This window comes from Martes martes (assembly GCF_963455335.1).
Source record: "Martes martes genome assembly, chromosome: 9".
Lineage (NCBI taxonomy): Eukaryota > Metazoa > Chordata > Mammalia > Carnivora > Mustelidae > Martes > Martes martes.
Window position 1 is genome coordinate 53,135,426 of NC_137896.1, and position 23,254 is coordinate 53,158,679.

Consider the following 23,254-nt stretch of genomic DNA (forward strand, 5'->3'; position numbering starts at 1 on the left):
GAAATAGAACAAATAATCCTAAAATTTGTATGGAACAAGAAAAGATCCCGAATAGCCAGAGGAATGTTGAAAATGAAAAGCAAAGCTGGTGGCATCACAATTCCAGACTTCAAGCTCAATTACAAAGCTGAAATCATCAAGACAGTATAGTACTGACACAATGACAAACACATGGATCAGTGGAACAGAATAAAGAGCCCATAAGTGGACCCTCAGGTTTATGGTAAACTAATTTTCAACAAAGCAGGAAAGAATGTCCAATGGAAAAAAGACAGTCTATTCAACAAATGATATTGGGAAAATTGTACAGTCACTTGCGGAAGAATGAAACTGGACCATTTCCTTATACCACACACAAAAATATACTCAAAATGGATAAAAGAACTCAATGTGAGACAGGAATCCACTAAAATCCTTGAGGACACCACAGGCAGCAACCTCTGTGACCTCAGCTGCAGCAAATTCTTCCCAGAAACATCACCAAAGGCAAAGGAAACAAGGGCAAAAATGAACTATTGGGACTTCATCAAGATCAAAAGCTTTTGCACAACAAAGGAAACAGTCAACAAAGCCAAAAGACAACTGGCAGAATGGGAGAAGATATTTGCAAGTGACATATCAGATAAAGGGCTAGTTCTAAAATCTAGATAGAACTTATCAAACTTAACACCCAAAGAACAAATAATCCAGTTCAAGAAACGGGCAGAAGTCATGAACAGACATTTCTCCAAAGAAGAAATCCAAATGGCCACCAGACATGAAAAGGGCTCAGCATCACTTGGCACCAGGGAATTAACAAATCAAAACCTCAATGAGATATCACCTCACGCCAGTCAGAATGGCTAAAATTAATAAGTCAGGAAATGGCAGATGTTGGTGAGGATGCAGAAAAAGGGGAACACTCCGACACTGTTAGTGGGAATGCAAGGTGGTGCAGCCACTCTGGAAAACAGTATGGAGGCTCCCCAAAAAGTAAAAATAGAGCTACTGTATAACTGAGCAATTGTACTACTGGGTATTTACCCCAGAGATACAAATGTGATCCGAAGGGGCACGTGCACCCCGATGTTTATAGCATCAGTGTCCACAATAGCAAAGCAAAACTATGGAAAGAGCATAGATGTCCAGCAACAGATGAATGAATAAAGAAGATGTGATATAGATAGATAGATGATAGATAGATAGATAGATAGATATAGTGGAATATTATGCAGCCATCAAGAAAATGAAATCTTGCCATTTGCAATGACGTGAATGGAACTAGAGGGTATTATGCTAAGGTAAATAAGTCAACTAGAGAAATTTGAGGAATTTGAGAAACAAGACAGAAGATCATAGGGGAAGAGAGGGAAAAATTAAGCAAGATGAAACCAGAGAGGGAGAGAAACCATAGGAAACTTAATCTCAGGAAACAAATTGAGGGTTGCTGGAATAGAGGGTGGGTGGGAGAGATTGAGTAGCTGGGAGATGGACACTGAAGAGGGTACGTGTTATGGTTGTACTGTGAATTGTACAAGACTGATGAATCACAGACCTATACCCCTGAAACAAATAATACATTATAGGTTAATAATAATAAAAAAGAAATGAATGAGGTTTCATTTCTACTGATCCTGTAGTTAAAAGAATAATAAAGGAGGGGCACCTGGGTGGCTTAGTCAGTTGAGCATCTAACTCTTGTTTTGGCTCAGGTCATGATCTCAGGGTTGTAGGACTGAGCCCTGCATCTCAGCATGGCATCTGTTTGAGATTCTCTCTCTTTCCCTCTCCCTTTGTCCCTCCTCTCCTGCTCACTCTTTCTCTCCCTCTCTCTCTCTAAAATAAATAAATAAATCTTAAAAGAAATAAAAGAATAATAAAGGAATACTCTAAACAGCTCTATGCCCAGAAATTTCACAACTTAGAGTTTGAAAGTACTCTAGAAAGTGGATCAAGTCCTTGAAAAACACAAAGTGCCAACATTACACAAGGAGAAATGGATAATCTGGATAGCTTGATTTGCACTGAACTGTGTTCCCAAAAAGATATGTTGAAGTCTCAAACCCTGGTATCTGTGAATGTGATCTTCTTTGGAAATAGGTCTTTGCATATGTTATCAAGTTAAGTTGAGGTCATTAGGATGGGCTAGTTCAATAGGACATGTGTCCTTATGAAAAGGGAAATTTGGCTCTAAAAATAGAGAGATAAAAGTCATATGAAGAAATAGAGAGAGAAGGCCATGTGAAGCTAGAAATAGACTGGACTTAATACTATCACAGTCAAGGAAAACCTGGGCACACCAAGAGGAAAGTAGCAAGAAAGAATCCTGTCCTAGAGTCTTCAGAGGGAACACGGATATACCAATGTCTTGATTTCAGACTTTTAGCCTCTATGACTGAGATAATACATTTCTGTTGTTCAAGTCACCCTGTCATGGTCCTTTGTTATGGTGGCCCTAGGAAACTAATACAAATAAATCTTCATCTATTTTCAACATTTAATCCCTAACTAATAACCTTCTCAAAATAAACCCAGATGAATTCATCGCTAAATTTTACCAAACATTTAAAGAAAAGAATCATACAAAATCTTTGTAAACTCTTCCAGAAAATAGAAGCAAAGATAACTCTTTCTAATGCATTCTGTGAGTCTGTCACTACCCTAAAATGAAAATCAGATGGAAACATAATAAGAAAGTAAAACTACAGATTAGTATCTCTCATAACATACCTGTACAATTCCTAAAAAATTATCACCAAATCTAATCTAATCATGTATGAAAATAATTATGCACCACAACCAAGTAGGATTCATTCCAGGTACACAAGTCTGGTTTAGCATTTGAAAATCAATTATTGTACTCTACCACATCAACAGGCTAAAGGAAAAAATGGCATATCATATCAATTGGTATAGTGAAAGTTTCAACAAAATCCAATATGCATTAATGCCAAAAATCTCTTTGCAAACTAGGAATACAGGGGGACTTGCTCAACTTCATAATATCTCCAAAAATCCTACAATTGACATTGTACTTAATAGTGACAAATAGTACTTTCCCCCTATGATTGGGTACAAGGAAAAGATGTCCTCTTGTACTACTCATAATTAGCATATTACTATAAGTCCTGGCTAGTGCAGTAAGACAAGAAAATAAAATAAAAAATACTTCTAAAGGTTAAAGAGAAGAGCAAAAGACCTAAATTAGCCAGCAAATAGTGAAGATGAACAGATAGGAAAGATTCACACCACTTAATTTCAAGACTTCTATAGAACAATACTAAGCAAGACAGTATGGACTGAGTGAGAGAATAGAAACAAAGATCACTAGAACAGAATAGAGAGCCCAGAAATGGACCCAGGTAAATACAGTTAATTGCAGTTTGACAGATGAGCAAAAATAATTCAATGGGAAAAAAGCGGTCTTTTCAACAAATTGTTATGAAAAAATTGGACATCTGTATGCAAAAACAAACAATTTGCAGACATTATACCTCTCACAAGTGTCAAAATGAATCATAGACCTAAATGTGAAATGCAAAGCTATAAAACTTCTAGAAGAAAGTATGGGGAAAGTCTAAGTAGCCTTAGGTTTGCTAATACATTTTAGGAATGCAGAATGATTCAATAAAAAATTGATATGTCAAACTTTATTAATATTAAAGTCTGCTCTGTGAAAGATGCTATTTAAAAAATTTAAAAAAATAAGCCATAGACTGGGATATAATATCTGGAAAACACATATCTGACACATGATTTATATCCAAAATATGCAAAAACCTCTTAAAACTCAATAATAAGAAAACAAACAACCTGATTAAAAAATAGGTAAATCTCTGAACAGACACCTCTCCAAAGAAGTTATACAGACGGCACATAAGTGTATGAAAGAATGTTCAATATTGCCATTAGGTAATTGGAGTTTATTTATTTATTTATTTTATAAAGATTTTTATTTATTTATGTGACAGAGAGAGAGACAGCGAAAGCAGGAACACAAAGGAGGGGTGGAGGTGGAGGGAGAAGCAGGCTCCCCACTGAGCAGGGAGCCTCACATGCAACTCAATCCCTGGACCTGAAGTTTAAATAAAAATGTGATACCACAGCTATTAAAATATTAAGTATTAAGATACTATCAAAATGGATAATACCTAAAAAGTTGACAGCACCAATTGGTGGAGAAGATAAAAAGCAACAGGGATTTTTATGCATTCATGATGAGAATGCAAGACAGTAGAGCCACTTTGGAAGACAGTTTGGAGATTCCTACAAAGCTAAATACAGTCTTATCATATTATCCTGCAATCATACTCCTAAATATTTACCCAAGTGATTTAAAATGCATGTTCACATGAAAACTAAAACATGAATTTGTTTAACAGCTTTATTCATAATCTTCTCAAACTTGAAAAAAAGTAATACTCTTTAATAGGTTATAGATAAAGAAATGGAATATTATACAGTGATCAAAAGAAATTAGCTATCAAGCTACAAAAAGGTATAGATATTAAATGCATATTGCTACAATTAAGAAGTCTGTCTGAAAATACTACATATATAGGATTCTAATTATATGACATACTGGTAAAGGCAACACTATAGAGATCCCTCTTTGCCATGGGTATGGGAGAAGGAGGGGCAGTTAATATAGGTAAAGCATAGAGAATTTATCTGACATTGGAAATATTATGTATGGTACTGAATTGTTGGATTACATATTTTTCAAACCTCATAGTACTTTATAGCACAAAGAGTGAATGGACCTCAAAAATTCAAATAAAAGTTATTTAGGAGATTTGGGCCTTTGGGGATTGAATGCAGAATGTAACAAAACAATCTAGCTGTATTAAAAATATAGGAACTAACCTCAGTCAGGGGGTAGGTGAAACATTTCTGACCTAAGAAACTTTGCAAGTGAGTGGGCTGTATAAAACATAAATAAGATAAACGGGACATAGCATGGCACCCTACTTGAAAAAATAGTTTCCCACGGTCTTTGGGTTAACAGTTCTGTTACCACTACACACATATACTAGAATCAAGCAAATAAGCACATGAATGACAGGTGATGGGTTCCAAGTTTCTCACTGCTGGAGTGGCAGGTCACAGAAAATCTAGTGAGTAGTCTAGAATGATCCACATGGTAACGCATTAGAGTTGAAGACATCAATATGAACTCCTGTTTAGTTTAGAATAGATACACTTGGTTACATACATAAATAATTATAGATAATTCTGTATGCTGGAGTTCTTTGCTCTTTTAGTTGAGAGGGTCTAGAAACAGCAATATCCAAGTAGTAATGAGCACATCTACTACTCATAACTTGGTTTTTAATATCATTCTATAATAAAAACAAAACAAAGACCAAAACCAACCAACCACCCAAACAAACAGCTTCTTGGAGATATAGAGGATTATAGGACAAAGGCAAAGAGACATACAAAATGAGCTTAGAGCAGTTTTTAGCATGAAAAATTGAGGAAGTCCTTGAAAAAAATTTTAAAATAATTAAATAAAAACCCAAACCCACAGTGATGGAAATGTCAAAGAGATACAAGATCCAACTGAAACAGCTCCCAGCAGTCAAAGCTGAAAAATATTTCATACTCCATATATAAAAGCTTATGTATTATAGCCCAAATTATAAAATAAATACCCATGAGTTCATGCTAATATAATAATTGAATAAATAGGTGATAGATGATGATAGACAGATAGATGATAGATGATTGATAGATGATGATAGATGATAGATTAGAAAGAGAGAAAAATGATGATAGATAGATAATAAATAGATAAGAGATAGATAGATGATAGATAAAGTAAATGGGGGATAGGTAAATTTTCCATGCAGAAGAATACCAAATAATGTGTGGAGATTCTCTGCCCTCAAGCTGGTGGAACATATGTCTTCACCCCTTGAGTGTGGGCTGTACACAGTGACGTTCTTTCATATTTTTAAAAGATTTTACTTATTTATTTGAGACAGAGAGAGCACAAGCAAGGGGTAGGGGTAGAGGAAGAAGGAGAAGCAAACTCCCCCCTGAGCAAGAAGCCCCGTGCAGGACTTGATCCTAGGACTCCAGGATGATAACCTGAGCTGAAGGCTGATACTTAACTGACGGAGCCACCCAGGTGCCCAGTGATGCTCTTTCAAATAGGACAGTATGTGAAGCAGGGGACAAAGAGTAAGTTCAGAGTAGTGCCTAATGTCAACCTCAACAGTCCTAAGTCATGTTGATAGTAGGTGTATTTAAAATAACAATATGTGAATGCCAATTTATCCCTATGGTCTTCCCCCCCAAAAACATGTAATCCCAGCAGAATTCTGAGAACAATCCTTAACAAATCCCACTTGTGAGACTTTCTGTAAGATACCTGATCAGTCCTCATCAGAACTGTCATGGTCTTCAATAACCAGAAAAATCAAATGAAAAGTCAATCCAAGAGTTGCTTAAGGAGACATGATGACTAAATGTAATGTGGTGTCCTGGATGGAATCCTTTGACAGAAAATGGACATTAGATAAAAGCTAAAATGTGAACTTTAGTTAATAACAGCACATCGATGTTGGTTCATTGGTTGTAACACAGGTACCGCACTCATGCGAGATGTAGGGAAACTGGTATGGATTCTATGGAGATTCTCAGAGCTATTTTTGTAGTTTTCTGTAATTTTGTCAAATGCTTCTAAAATGAAAAGTTTATTTAAAAAACAACAACAACAAAAAACTTTGGTCTTGACTAAAAGCCTACTTCCTGCAGCAGATTTGGAGGGTGTGCATATCCATGAAAGAACACAGTAAGGGTAGGTACCACAGCTCTGGAAGCTGTGAGTACTTTCTGGTCATTTAGGACTTAACTTTCCATAGACAATTCCACTGTAAAAGAGTAACCAAACTGGACAGAGCTGGAGGAGTAAGTCTATAATAGGAGATCCAAGGAATCATCATTTTGGTTTACACATTCTTACAAATTCTTTTGAAATTGGCCCTTCTCTTTTATAGTCCTCATTTCCTTAGTTCTTGCCTTTTTAAAGGATTATCAAATATTTGTTATAATTCCATTTTCTTCTATTAACTTGCTGGAAATCTATTACTTTACTATTATTTTCATGATTACCATATATATTGTCACACATGTCCTTGACTTTTTACAGTAGAATATAAGTTTTTACTTTTACCTCTATGTCTGCATTGCCAGAAGCTCAGAACCTTATAATTAAATTATTAATTATTTAATTATTTAGAGAGAGAGAACAGAGGCAGGGAGGGGCAGGAAGAGAGGGGGATAGAGAATCTCAAGCAGCTCCATGCCCAGCACAGAGCCTGATGAGGAGGAGCTGGATCCCATGACCCTGAGATCATGGCCTGAGCCCAAACCAAGAGTTGGGTACTTAAGCAACAGGGCTACCCAGGCACCTCTGAACCTTAGAACCTTTACATAACATTTACCCCGTTGTTGTCACATAATCATTGTCAGGCATTTTAGTTTATGCATATTCTGAAAAGTCAGTATTAGTTATATTTACACATATTTTTGTCCAGTACTGTACTCCTTATTCTTTCTTCAACTTTCTTGAAGTTGTACTTTCAGGTGTTATCATTTTCCTACAGTCTAAAGAATTTCCTTTGATATTCTTGCAGTGCAAGTCTCCTGGTTTCTAATTCTTTCAACCTTCATTTACATGAAACATTTTGATGGTTATTTTTCTAGGTAGCTAATTTTAGGTTAGCAGCTCTTTTTTTCTGCTCCAGTACCTTTCTTTCTTTCTTTTTTTTTTTTTAATGCATAACTTTTCTTCTGGCCTCTATCATTTCTTCTCAGAAATCAGTTATTCACTTTATTATTTCTCCCTTGAGGATGCTGTATCCTATTTTTTTTTTAAGATTTATTTATTTATTGGTGAAAGAGAGATCATGAGCTGAGGGAGGGGCAAAGGGACAGGGAGAGAAGCCTCAAGCAGACTCCCTGCTGAGCACAAAGTCCAAAGTGCAGCTTCATTCCAGGACCCTGAAATCGTGACCTGAGAAGCAATCAAGAATTGGCCGCTTAACTGACTGAGCCACCCAGGTGCCCTGATACTGTATCCTTTCAATCTGATCGCTTTTAACTTCAGTGTTTGGCATTTGATGTGTTAATTGTGTATGTGTGTTTGTGCATGTGTATTATTTATGTTTCTGGTGTTTATAAAAATTAATGAATCTGTGAGCCAACATCTTTCATAAATTTCTGAAATTCTTAGTTATCCTTTGAATAACAATTTTTCTGCCTTTACTCTCTTCTTATCCTGAGATTTGTACATGTAAATATGTTGGAAGCTTGGGGGGGGGGTATTTTATATGAATTTAGGCTATATTCAGCTGTTTTTCCAATATTTCTCTCTCCTCTTCAGTTTGAATATTCTTCTTAATTCTTTCAGTTTACTGATTCTGTAATCTGTTGTATCTAATTTGAACCTATCCACTGGATTCTTAATTTTGGTTGTCACATATTTCATTTCTAGACTATCCTTTTAATTCTTATGTTTTCAATGTTTCATAAAAATTCTTTCTCTTGTCATGTATTTTGTCTAGTTTTTCCCCTTAATTTCTTTAACATAACAATCACAGCGATTTTAAATTCCTTGGATGGTGCTTCATTATCTGGGTCAATTCTACATTTGCTTTTACTACCTAGGTTTTTGTTTTTTTTCTTGATTTGTGGTTTTTATATGTTTCTAAATGTATTTTTACATTTTTCTACCAGACATTCTGCATATAAAACTGATGATGTTGCCTTCCAACAGAGAGGATTCCTCCTTTCTTAGTAAGTGGAGATAGTACGTTTACCTGGTCACTAATTGAGACAAGCTGGAGCTGAGTACCAGCTTGAATTAAATTCAGTCATCCTCTGTTACCTCTGCTATAAGGACTTTTGACTGAGGTTCTGGTACTTCTCTGCCTATGAAGCCCTGAAAGGCTGCAGGATATCCAACTCTTCCCTTTAGATGTTCTCAGTGTAGCTCTTAAGTATCCACTATGTGCAGCTTCACAAATTAGAAGATATATTCAGAGTTGAGCCATATGCTTGAAGCAAGCCTCTTCCTATGGTTTGGCTTCTGCATCCTCATTTTGCAAGACCATGCAGGGTTTTATTCTGCTTTCCAGCAGTGTGTTAGTTTTCTAATGCTGGGGTAACAAATTACAACCTTAGCAGCTAGTAACAAAGGAAATCTACCATTTCATAGTTCCACAGCTCAGAAATCTGGCAGGCCTGTCTTTTTTCTATGCTCCAGATCCCATAAGACCAAAATCAAGATATTGCCAAGCCAAGGGGATAAGTCCCTTCCAGTCTCATTCAAGTTATTGGCAGAATTCGGCTCCTTGGGGCTTTAGGACTGAGGTCTCCTTGCTGGCTCTTGGCCAGGGGCTGTTCTCAGCTTCCAGAAGCTCCCCACAGGCCCTGGCTTATGGCCCCATTTCTCCATCTTCAAAGCCAGAAACTGTGACTGAAGTTCTTCTCACATTTCAAATCCGACTTTCACTGACCTGCCTTTCTTCTTCCACTGATTCCCTCTTACTTTTTGATCTTTCTGGGCGTTCAGGGAAGGATTATAGAGTCACAATGTCAACGTTTTCTTTAGAACACAGTTTCCAGGCATCTCTTAATTTTAGCATCTTTGTCAACTAAGAAAGAAAGCTAAGAATTTCCTAAATTACCAAATCCTGATGACTTTTTTTTTTCTTGCAGATATTCCTTTTATTCTACTCTTCTTTCATTTTACTCTAAGTGGCAAGAAGAAACCAGACTGCCCCTACTACACTTTGCTAGAAATCTCCTCAACTGAATATCTAATTTCATTATTTACATGCTCTGCTTTCCCTATAACTGTAGGGCATGATTCCTTTAAGCTTTCTGCTGCTGTGTAACAAAGATCCCTGTTTCTAATAACATGCTTCACTTTCTGTTCAGCTCTTAACAAGCAGCATCTTTAATGTTCATATTTCTACCTATATTTCTGTTTAAGGGAATCTGGGCTTTGTTTATCCTGATAATCAGAATTCATCCAGCCTCCCCTGTGCCCAATGTCAAATCCACTTCCCCATTTTTAGATATTTGTTATAGCAACACCCACTCGTGACACGAAAATTTGTATTTGATTCCTATTGCTGTCATTAAAAAAAAAATCACAAATTTAACAACTTGAAATAATACTCATTTATCTCACAATGGTATAGGTTATAAATCTAGGCCCACCATGGCTCAGGTAGTTCTATGCTTTGGGCTTCAGAAGGCCAAAATCAAGGTGTCTGTTGACCTGTTCTTTCCTGGAGGCCCTGGGGCCTCTTTCAAGTTGATAGCAGAATTCAGGCCCTTGGAGCTGTAAATCTGAGGTCCCTGTTTTCCTGCTGGCTGTGGGCAGGGGTTGCTCTCAGTTTGAGAGGGTGTTGCACTCCTTGGCCTGTGGCCTTCTCCCTCCATCTTCAAACACAGCAATGTGGGCCAAGTCCTTGCATGTGGAAGACACTCTCCCACCTCTCTTCTGCCTCACCTACCCTCTGCATTCCTGTTTTGCCACATTTTTTTCTGACAGACTCTTTTGTCTTGCTTTCCTAATATTATGAGTTTAGGTGATTGCACTTGGCTCATTTGGATAATCCAAGATAATCTCCCTTTTTTTTTTTTTTTTTAAGATTTTTATTTATTTGCCAGAGAGAGAGAGGGAAAGAGTACACACAAGCAGGCAGAGAGTCAGGCAGAAGTAGTGAGAGAAGCAGGCTCCCTGCTGAGCAAGGATTCCGATGTGGGACTGGATCCCAGGACCCTGGGATCATGACCTGAGCTGAAGGCAGCGGCTTAACCAACTGAGCCACCCAGGTGTCCCAATAATCTCCCTTCTTTAAGGTCAGTTTATGTATAATCTTAATTACATATATCAAATTCCCTCACAGTAGCACCCAGATGGGGATTTGATTGAACAACCAAAGGATGGGATTTTGGAGCCACCGAGGTCTTCAGAATTCTGCCCACCATGAAAGCCTCCACCTTCCCTCTTTAGCCTCCAGAGCAGGCTTAGAAATCAGCAAGGATTTCATGAATAAGATGAGACACTTTTCCAGGTTTCTCAGAATCCCCATCCCACCCACCACCTCCCCTCGCACCGCCACCCCCGCCATTCCCATTTGACTGCTCAAAATTTGTTTGCTTCCTCCCCTTCTCTCTCCACCCCACCACCTCCTGGACTTTTTAAGGCTAAGCCCAATTCCTGCCTCTCAGGCCCATAACTGACAAATGACCCTAGGAAGGAAGGAAGACAACTAGCAACATCTCACTCACAGCTCATCTGGGAAGGATTTTTCTCTCTGGAATTGTATTTCATCTAGTTTTCATTGATTCCCTAACACCCTGAAGCCTTTAAAATTAGTTTTCGTAAATCATCTGTTTTTCCCCCTAAAGGTTACAAAAGGGACCTTCTCTGGTGCAATCAACTCTATCCCACCAAGAAGGGATCCTCTACAAAAAATGACTTTTTTTTTCTTAAGCTAAATAGAGCAGGTCTCTGAGTGCTGACTTGTCAAATAACTTCAGGGTACTATTAGCCTAGTTATGAAAGTTTTCCTCTAAATATAACTTTCTTTTAAGTATTAAGGGCACCCATAAATAATGTTTTTTATTACTAAAAATACTAATTAGGTTTAGGCTCATAGATCTTTTTCTCTCCTGCTTTCTGCAACTTCCATGCCAGTTCAGGCTTTTTATCTTAGAAAATATATATGAAATAATTTCCTTGTAATCCTCCTGGCATTTAGCTTATGTCCAGTATCTCCACAAGTTTTCAAACACAGTTTTATTTTTTAGTGCAACTGAAAAACAAAGATTTATTAGGACACATGGAAGAAAAGGATGTTACCTGTATATTTTCTAACATTTTAAGAAATGTTTTTGGAGGCAGTTGTTACTTCTGAGTACAAAATCTGAAGACTGATTAAAGGTAGTCATGTGAAATAAAGTTTTTGGTAATAATCATCATCATTATCATCATCAGAGCAGTTAAGGGAAAAGAAACTACCCAAGGAAGAATTTGCAGGAATCTGATTCTGCCAACAAGTAAAATTTTGCAGTCACTACCGTTGGAATTGTCACTGATGGTCAAATGGGTCCACATCACCTATGTGGTTTTGACTAGCAACGTAAACTAGTTAAAAACTAGGAATCTTTCTAATCTAATATTTTATGAGTTATTTATTAAGCACAGGGTGTTGCTAAAGAAAGAGGGCTGTACCAATTGCAGGTGGGAAAGGAAGGAGAGGGAAGAAATAAAATGCTCTTCAAAATGCAGAAATATGTTGAATATATATTTATGCTTATAAACATATATTTATTTAATATATACATATATGTGAATATATATGTACATGTGCATATATATGTTTACCCACACATACACATGCACATATATGCATACTTATAGTTTACTTTTATATGCAAAAGAGGTTAAAGTTTACATATTCTTCTGTAAACTGATTTTCCCAGTCAATACACAGAATTCTCATATTATCACATATTTTTCTATAACTTTATTTTTAGTGGCCATGAAATACTTTATTGGACTGAATTTTCCGTAATTTATTAAACAAAACTACCTTAATTGGATATGTGGCTTATGTCTAATTTTTATTTTTTAAGGAATGGTAAAAGTTGACAGACTTTACAGATATCTTTATTTATCCAGAAACTTTGCTATTATAGTATCATTTTCAAACTGCATTATCCAAGTGTATTATAATGGAGCATTTTTCACATGCCATTAATAATTTTTAACAGATTATTTGAACAATGAATAATTCTTTTGAATCATATGTAAATGGCAGGCCTCATGAGCTCTGGCTCCCTTGAGACACACCAGATTGTTCACAGCTGACCCATGAAGGAACAATACCAGAGCACTTCATGCTATCAGGCAATAGCCTTGGTATTCCCTTGTGAGGAACTGATACTCACAGAAAAAAAGTTTATTGCTATTATTTTAGTATTTTATGTACTTAACATTTACAAAAAACATTTTCTGTATAAAAGGACTTTTATACATAAATTACTTCTACCTAATTTTCATGAAACAGCATTATCATCATGAAAGCAGAGTTTCCAATTAAATTATTTTTCCCCTGTTTTAACATTACATGGAAGTTTCTATGAGTGAGAGGCTAAAACTTTTGCTTGGGTTTAGTGCTTCTCTAGTGTCTGCTTGAGGTTCAGCCTTTGTTAATCCACACATTTGATCACATAACCCTCCAGGAAATTGATTGACAGAGCTAAAACAATTCTGAAGAAATTGAGAACTGAGACATAACTTAAAATGTGGAAAACCATTGTCTTACATCTAATTTCCTAAAAGAAGAACCTGAGACAGATTCTTGAGTAAGTAATTTTGGAGGGGGAGGGGGAGGGAAACAAGATAGGAGGAAGAAAGTGAGTGAGAATATGCTCTCAATTCATCCTATTAATGGTGCTACAAAATTGCTTCCACCCTGAGTCAAGGAACTTTTATATCCTCAAGTCAACCAAACATTGGCAAGTGGCTTCTTTAGGGGTGAGTGAGGGAAGAGTAGCATTGCTGGGGAGGGGGTTCCTATTCAGCAAGAGATGGTTCCTCTGGAGAATAGAGCTTCAGAGCTAATGGCCCCCAACACTCAGTACCCTACCTGAGCAGAAAACCGATATCAACTACGACAGTCCAAAATTTGCTTCATTTAAATCCACCTTTTTCTTAGATTGGGCTTATTTCAGGATTCTAGTTAGTCGTAATTTCTCAGAAACTTAAAGGGCAAGTGTTTCTGGGACAAACTACAAAGCACCATTACTACATTCCTGAGACCATAATGGATACTCTTTATCAAACTCTTCTGCCACCCATTCTAGATTCCCCTTCTCTATGGCTAGTTGATCAAGTTGTCTTGCTTCATGGAATGACCCAATCCTTTATTTCTGAGAGGTCTGAGTTTGGGACATCCATGCCCTTATCAGTCATGGTTCTTGGATTTGCCCATTTACAGTTATAATAGGATACAGAATAATCAAAATATTATCTGTACTTTTTAAAAAACATTTTTAGTTTACAAATTCTCTGGTGAAAATCTTCCCTACCACCACAGATAAAGCCACTGCAGCATCTTTACTCTATTGTCCAATCTTCAGCTCACTTTTTGCCAGCACCAACATTGGCTTTTGCAGTCCCCTGACTTTCTTCATTCTGTTCTTGCATTCCTTTTGCTATTTTCTTCATCTCTTTTTCTTCTCATACAGGCCATGTCTTGCAAGTCTATGTTTAGGTCCATTTGTCTTTCATAATCCAAGGAATCATAAATCGTGCCAAAGTCAGTTGTCTTGCCACCACTAAAATGGATTCTGAATACAAACACAAATATGACATCTGGTGGTGGTCTTGAACTTTTTGGCTAGTTTTTCCTGAATTTTTGTCTTAGGTACTGTTGCCTTTCCAGGGTGAAGGACATCAATGACCATCTGTTTCTGCTGAGATAGTCCATTGCTCATGAACTTCCTGGTCCCAATAGTTACTCTGTCGTTCATGACAGCAGCTGAATGTCAAGCAGCTGGGGAGGAAAAGAGATATAATCTCCACTGTTACTGGGGAGCCTAGTTCTGTCACAGTGTCTCCTACCATCATGCCCTCCTATAGAGAAGAACTGCCTTTGAACTACCAGTGAACAATGGCAGGCCATTCACCTGTACATTTCTTATTGCCTTGGGACACAGAGTATCTTTGGGAATTATTCAGGAAGAAGGTTACCTGGTAGATTCTCTGAATTTACATTATAGATCCATTATAGCATGCTTACTGCGTGGAGTATTTTGATTCCTTCCTTCACAGTCTCCCACAGTTTCTACTTAATGTGGAGCATTGCTTCTTCTAAGGTTTTAAGTGTCATCCCAGTGGTGTATGAAATCATTTACCCGAGGAACTTGCCAGGGTGTTAAATCCTATGTCATAGTAGAGTGCCCCCATATCAACACATTTGTCATCTAGATTTATATTCAGCCTCCCCTGAAACAATGTCTATGCCTAGGCACTGTCTCCTGGTTCCTTATGGAACATGCTACCCAAGGACTACAGTATCTTTGGCATATAATTCCTCTCCTCCTTTAGCAAGCAGGCCAAACATTTTTAAAACAGTCTTACTGAGACCCACTTGACGTTTAAAAAACTGCATATTTTTAAAGAGGACAATATAGTAAGTTTTGACACATATATAAACCTGAGGAGCCATCACCACAGTCAAGATAATGAACATATCTATCATACTCAAAAGTAGTCTCTTTCCTGATTGTACTCCTATCTACAAATGCCTTCTAGGCTGCTTGATAACCACTATCTGCTTTTTGTGACTGTAGTTTGTATCTTGTACAGTTTTATATAAATAGAACCACATGCATGTCTGAGTTCTTTCTTTATTTTAAGAATCATCCATGTTGTCCCATATATCATAAGCTTATTTCTTTTTATTGTTGGGTATTAAATATCCCATGATATATAGAGAGAGACCACTCTTTGTTCACACACACACACACACACACACACACAGAATTGGTTATATTTGTCTCTAAATGTTGATACATACCACTATTTATATGTAATTGCATTAGATATTACATAAACCAATGGAATTTTATAAAATAAAAGAATTATTTTTTCTATGAAAAACAAATCATAGCATTCTTGGAAAAATAAATGAAAGAGTTATTTTTATTTTATTTTTTTAATATCCCTTCTAAATGAGGAACGGGCAGAAGCAGATGTAGCATGAAGGAAATGAAGCTTAGTTTTTAGGGTCTCTCATCTGTGCAAGTTCCTGTCAAGTCCTGAGGGAGGCCCTAGCAGTGTGATTGTGTAAAATTTGTGGAAGTAAAATATTTCAGTTGCAAGTGGTTAAGACCTCCGTGTGTTCAACAAGGTACCTTTGATTGTGTTTTACCTTTAAGTGTATGGTGTTGGAATGGGGCAGACATTGAGATCTAGCTAAGGGGTCGTTCAGTTGGGGGCACATTCTTTTGGGTTTCATGTAGTATATTTGTGTTGTCTGAAGTCAGACTTTGTTTGCACAAATGTGGAGTTATTGTTAACTACCCTGCTGAAAGGATACTTCCAAGAAGAGTACTTTGTATTGTCTCACCACGCATCACAAAGACATCGGGATTTGTCTCCCGGTGCTTGGCGCCAGAAGTATTTGGGTAGATCTGAAATGTATAAAGCCAGAAGCTGGTAAGTAGAAAGACTTCCAAGTCCTTAGACCTGTCAAAAATCCTATAATCTCACAATCACAAGAGCATACTGAAAACGTGGTTAATGTATATTTACAATTCATAGAGTATTTAAGGTTAATCACTTCCCCAGAAAACTCAAATTGTCCTACATAAATCTGAGAGTAATGCTAAATTGTTTTATGCCATAACCAATAATGAATTGTAAAGCTGAAAGCTCCATAATAAAGAGAAAATTTCAATTAAATAATTCTAGAGGAAAGATTAGTGATCTTTCTATTCTCTTTTCAATCAGAGATATTACAAAAGTATTGTCATATGAAGAGGTAGGTAATCAAATTATGTAGCCCGAAATATAAAACCAAATATAGATTTATGCTGAAAAGTTGATTATTTAAAAATTAATTTTGGACAATTTAGTAATTCTGTAGTATTTATCAGATCCATGAAAAATTCTAATTTGCTGTGATTATTTTTCTCCTTCTAAATAAACACTCACTTTCTTACCAAATTATGTTTCTACAAATTTGTATTAGTTTTCTTTTTTTTTTTAAGATTTTATTTATTTATTTGAGAAAGAGAATGAGCTGGGGAGTGGGGGAAGATAAGGGAGGGCCAGTGAGGGAGAGGGAGAAGCAGACTCCCCACTGAGCAGGGAGCCTCCTGCGAGGCTTGATCCCAGGAGCTTGGGATCATTACCTGACCTGAAGGTAGATGCTTAACCAACTAAACCACCCAGGTGCCCCTGTATTCGTTTTCCTAAACAGATCACACAATTATATGAGTTTCAAGACCCATAAAATTTGCATTCACTCTATAAACAGGACAACAGTAAATGTTTGGGAAGAAAAATTATAACATTATGAAGGCATCTATATTCAGCAAACTTCACAGGTCTTTAAAATTCTTATTCTACTTTAGGTCTGTAAAATTTTGATCAACAGCAATATTCAAAAAACGTCTTGACTCTGTAACACAGGATTCGTAAATGAACGTAAAGTAGTATCTTGATATACAAGAAAACGTTTCAAGTTATGTATCAGTTTTAAAGATTCCCTGCCTTAAATAATTTAAATGTACTGATCCAATTCATGATCATTGTTACCCTAGATAAGAGCTCACCTATTACGATACAACTATGGAGTTTTTACCATTGATAGATACTTCTCATCCTTTTGACATGTTATCTCATTTTATGGCAGGCCCAGAGTGACTTGGAACCCCCTTCTCTCCAATAGCCATCCTTCTCAACAAACACCCTAAAAATCTTAGTAAATGTAAACTGAGCGCACACATCCACACATCAAGCTGCAGGGCATATTGTCTTTCTCAAGCTTCTGTTGCACAGAATTTCTGAACCTCCACGGATTTAATTTCGTTTTTTTACAACCTGAAGTTGCACAGGGAGAAAGAAACTGAAACATTTGGGTTACAAAATAACTTGCTCAAATTTATGACAGGTGGAGGAAAGATAAGCTGGAATCCGACTACAGGTCTGCTTGACCCCAAATGTCATTCTACTCCTGAGGGGCTCCGCGGTTCCAGTTTCTCATGGTTATCCCCTTCACCTCACTGGCACGTCCTTATCCTTCTACACCTGTTCAACATGATTTGGTTTCATCCTTAAACAACCCCTGTGTTTGGTTATTTTAGAATAGCCTTGTTTTAGTCAGTTCCAGCTGCTGTAACAAAGTATCACAGTCTCAGGGGTTATAAACAACAGAAGTGTATTTCTCACAGCTCCGCAGGCTGGAAGTCTGAGATCATGGTGCCAGCAAGGTTGGGTTCTGTTGAGACACTTTTTCTGGGCTGCAGACTGATGGCTTATTGTGTCCTCATTTAGCAGAGAACACAAAGAGGGATCCCATGTCTTGACAGTTTTAAAAACTAAGGGTATTACCAAGGGGAGGTGGTGGAGGGAATGGGTGAAATAGGTGAAGGGAATTAAGAGTACACTTATCATGATGAGCACTGAGTGATGTACGGAATTATTGAATCACCTGAAACTGATAAAACCCTGTATGTTAACTATACTAGAATAAACATATTTTAATTAATTAATTAATATCAGATCATTAATCCCATTCATGAGGTCTCTACTCCTATGACCTAATTACCTATAAAGACTCTACCTCCAAATACCATCACATTGGGGAACGTAAAATTTCAACATATAAATTTTGCAGGGACTCAAACATCCCATCCATAAAAGCCTTAACACCAAAATTGGTATGAGTGAACTCAATGAAATAGTTGGATAGCTTGGGATGCCTGCGTGGCTCAGTTGGTTAAGCCGCTGCCTTTGGCTCAGGTCATGATCCCAGCATCCTGGGATCGAGCCCCACATCAAGCTCCTTGCTCAGTGGGAGCCTGCTTCTTTCTCTGCACCTGCCTGCCACTCTGCCACCTTGTGCTCTCTCTGTCTCTCTCTCTCTCTCAATCTCTGACAAATAAGTAAATAAATAAAATCTTAAAAAAAAGAAATATTTGGATAATTTTTGTTGATATGATATATATATATATATATCTTCATGTTTTCTTGCATTCTAAGAGAATATGGAGAATATACCTGCATACTTGATATATTCACAAAGATCTTCTACCTTCACCTCTAACATCTTGGACATTTCTTGCAAATACAAATTAAATTGAAATAAGATGTTAGAATAGACAAAAAACTCACAACTATCCCAAATAGCACAAATATTTATTAGACATTTCTTTGTGCTTTCATTTAAAACACTTTTCCACTTATTGATAAAAATTGCTGTATTTCATTTATAGAGCTCTTACTACATTAGAGACTCTATGCTATATACTTCATGCAAATCATCTCAGTATTTTAGCAAGTTGGTGATCTAGTTAATAACCTACTGACAGTGAGGATCAGGTTTTCTGATTCTAATCTTTGAAACATTTTACAACTCAGTAAGTTGTAAATGACTGACAACAATGCAAATTCTGTCTATGTACATACAAATTCATTTTTCTTTCCTTCTCCATCATGAAAAAGCCAGTTTTGTATCTATGTGTAAATTTATTTCAACAGTTACTCCATTTTCCCTTAAGATCTTCTGTATGATATAACCTTTGAACTGGACACAACATCGTATCAATTCCCTCATTACTGAATTAAATAAAATCTTTAATATGTGTTCATTTTATATATGAGTTGTGACTTGACTTCTTTTTGAAAATTACTCTTTAACAAAATATAATCTAGCCTGTATGTTTTAAAAAGAAACTTTATAAAATCTTCTCCTGATTTCTGAGTTCTTGCACTCCCTCTCACCACCCTGTATAATTTCCGTCTCTAAACACAACCCTGTGTTGCTCCCAATTCTAACTGTTGGACCTCACTGATTCTCCTCTGTATTAAAGCCCATGAATTTGTGACAGTTATCTTTCCTCTTGAAGAGGAGAACTTTTCAAATTTCCTTTCAGGTAAATAGTTGGGCTTTGTTATGCTTTATTTATTTATACCTAAATACATTTAATTACCCATGTTTTGCATATTTAAAATTTCGTATTGTTCCTTGAGAGAGGAGCCACCTATGATATTTGAACACTTTGGGGAAGTCAGTGAAATCTGGGTATTTCGAGTCATAGCTTGCTGTATGACTGACAGAAATTGAGCTGTGAGGCAAAATTTTGCTGAGAAATAGTGAGAAGAAGGCAAATTTAAGAGTCCGATTTAAGGAAATACCTGATAATGTGTCTTTGTTAACAGGCTCGTAATTACTGAAATGGATTTCCTTCAAGTCTAGCTAAAAAACTGAAATGAAGATAGAAACCTGTACAAAGTGGTTTTTTTATATAATAGAACTAATAATAGCTGGGGAAAAAATCAATTCCAATCCTCCCCACAAACCCATCACATTAACATTCATTAATTGCTCAGGAAGAGCCTTGACGTGTATTAACTAGAAGTACTGTTTTTCCTGGTCAGTTCCTACTGCTATTAAGGTGATGCACATGTTCCCCTTCTGCTCTTTCTTAACAGTGCGGCAGAGTGGTTTAGCCCCTTGTCCCCATCCTGTCGCTACTGCAACAAGAAAAGTTAGGTAGGATTTAAAAAAAAAATGATGTTATAGAAAAGTTTCTTAATGAAGCACACACTCTAACAGAAATAGACTTTAATACCTTGAGGCTTTGAGCCAAGAAGAAATGGTGAGATGTATTTTCATGGCTGGTTGGTTTCATTTTTTTTTTTTTAAGTCAGATATGCCAATAGGAAATTTAAAGTGTTCCTCTTGATGTAAAAGCCTAGAGCATAAGAAGCTATTCTTACCTTTTATGCAAGACATTTCTTTTTCTGAGAAGTCCATAAAATCAGGTTGATAATTCACTAAATGCCCTGTTTAAATTGAAATCTTTTCCTGCTTTAAAGTACATCCTGTCCTGGAGTCTTCTTACTTTCTTTGAGTTAATGACAACCTCTCTTTTATCTGTTGTTTCTTCTTTTTTCTTTTTTTCTTTTCTTTTTTTTTTTTTTAGCTTTAAGTTTGGTGTCTGAAGTGTCCAGCCAGCTATCTGGGAGTTTGCCTTTTCCCTCTGGAGGTGAGAAATGGTTCGCTGCTGGGTTAGCAGGTGAGAAAAAACAGCTGTTAGGAGAGGACAAGTGAGGGGAGTGGAACCAGGCAGCTGGGGTGGGAGGAGATCTGTGGCTTATGCAGTGAAAGGAAGGACGTTTATGGTAAATAAACACCCTGTGCATTGCCAGTGCAAATATGGTCATAAAATCAATCTTTGCGTTTCCCCTTACGAAAAGCACTGAAAGGTAATACTTTTCCATTTCCTTGTCATCAACAGCATCAAAAGATTTGATTCTTGAAAGGGAAGCTAAAATAAAATACTTAAAGTCTATGACCATATTTCATGACTCTGGTTTGATGTGCTCTATTTCAAAAATAATCTGCAAGACGCAGACCAGTTTTTGAGAAATGAAAATAAACATTACCTCCATGTTGTGAACGGGCTGTTCAACAGAGTAATTCCATTACAGTATTGCACTATAGACCATCATTCCTCTGGAAAAAATAAGTCCTATCAATAGGAAGACGTTCACCATTTGAATAGTGACATGTTAAATAGAGGGAGATGAAATTCTAGCAGGAAAAAGTGATAGCAAATTAGGAAATGATGCTTTTAATGCCCTACTCCCCTGCAACACCCTGCAGGAAATGCTCAGAACTGCATGGCTCTTGTCCTTAGTTGTAGCTTATGGTATTTACTCTTGCTTCTTTTTGTTGCTGTTCGTTTTGCATCTGAACACAACCTCAAAGACTTACCTTGAAGTAGAGGACTACCCTGTTCTTTCAATTGTAGTTGTATAAGCAGTGAATACTTTTCACTGCATTTTATTTGCTCTCCTCTGTATACAACACACTGGAGCTAAGACCATTGCTTCAATGTTTTTTTCCCCCAGTGCCCACCCCTAAGAAAAGGAGTGACTATATTTTCTTTTACCATTGTGTGTTGTAAACTGAGTCACTCATCTGCTTAAGAGGATGGGAAATGAGACAATGTTTAAAATAAGAGCATTTTCTCCTATTTTCTAGTAAACAACATAGTGTTAGCTCAGAAATAGGGCTATACGAAACTGGCTCTTAACTTGCTATTTTCATTGTATGTGAATGTCAATTGTGTGCATTTCTTCCCAGGTCTGTATTCAGTGACTTTGGATTAGTAGCTTGAAATTAGCCATGGTGAAATTACCTACACTGCAGAAATTGACAAATACTATAAATTAGAGATTCCCTTTCCCCAGTGGGTAACCAGCACACAATGGGCTACAACCAGCTCTGTCTCTTAAGTCAAGAACTATCTTAGGTAGAAATAGTCTATTTTATGCAAATAGGTTTCTATAACCCATAATAATTCCTTAATTCTCTTAATTCCCTTTACCAGAGGCACTACTTTTTGATTTCTCTTTTGCCCTTCTGGTCAGTTGGCTGTCTTTTCTTTTGGTTTCTTTTAATCTCCAATAACCTTGCCTTTTCAGAATTTATCCGTTTCTGTCTATTTAAAAGAAAGTAAAAAACAAAGTTTCACACTAGTGAGAAACCAATATGTCATCCTCAGAAGCTGGGACAGCTCTTGTCTTAACAGATTTGAAATACTCCTCCTTAATTCTTAGTTCTTTCTATTCCTGTTGTAGGAGTGGTGGCTGTTTTGGTCAGCATTGTCCAAAGAAACAGAATTAATAAGATATAATATATTATATATTATATATATTATTATTATATTATATATATAATTATATATATATATAATTATATATATATATTATATATATAATATATATATATTATATATATTATATATATATATATAATATATATATATAATATATATATTATATATATTATTATATATATTATATAATATAATATAATATAATATAACCTTTATGTATAAATTATGTATTTATTATATGTATGTGTGTGTGTGTGTGTGTGTATAATTTGTGTGTGTCAGAGAGAGAGAGAGAGGTTTTAAGAATTGACTCATGCAACTGTGGGAGCTGACAAGTCCAAAATCTAAAAAACACCTTCACAGCAACATCAAGACTAGTGTTTCACCAGATACCTTGGTACTATGGTTAAGTTGACATTTATAATTAACCATCATTGTTAGACTTTAAGAAATATGCTTTATATTTTTAAATGAGTTAAATCCTCTGTTAAAAACATGTAAAACAAGCTTGTTTTAATTGCTTGTGGCAAATGAATGATAAACTGTATCTTTAAGATAAGGTGTTTTGGGATTTGGGTGTGTCTTCTATGGACTTACTATGGACTTTACACAGGTCACTTTCTGTACCTGAGCTTGCTGATAAAGTAGACCTTGCTAAAAATGGTTTGGGCAAAAATTGCTACTCAGGGTTAATGGAGCTTATTTATGTCTCTTCGCACTCCTTTGAAGAAATGGGCTGAGATCACAAATGTGATTATTTTAAGAGATTTAACATTTCCATTGAGATAAAAACAGGTATTTCGGAATTTCTTCTTTG

At 36.4% G+C, this 23,254-nt stretch overlaps 1 pseudogene across 1 annotated transcript; it reads right to left on the reverse strand.

Moving 5' to 3' along the window:
* Positions 1–14,158: 14,158 nt before the first annotated feature.
* LOC308349815 (small ribosomal subunit protein eS24-like) lies at positions 14,159–14,550 on the reverse strand (annotated as a pseudogene). The gene has a single exon. The product of its transcript is annotated as a small ribosomal subunit protein eS24-like (transcript).
* Between the last annotated feature and the right edge of the window lie 8,704 nt (positions 14,551–23,254).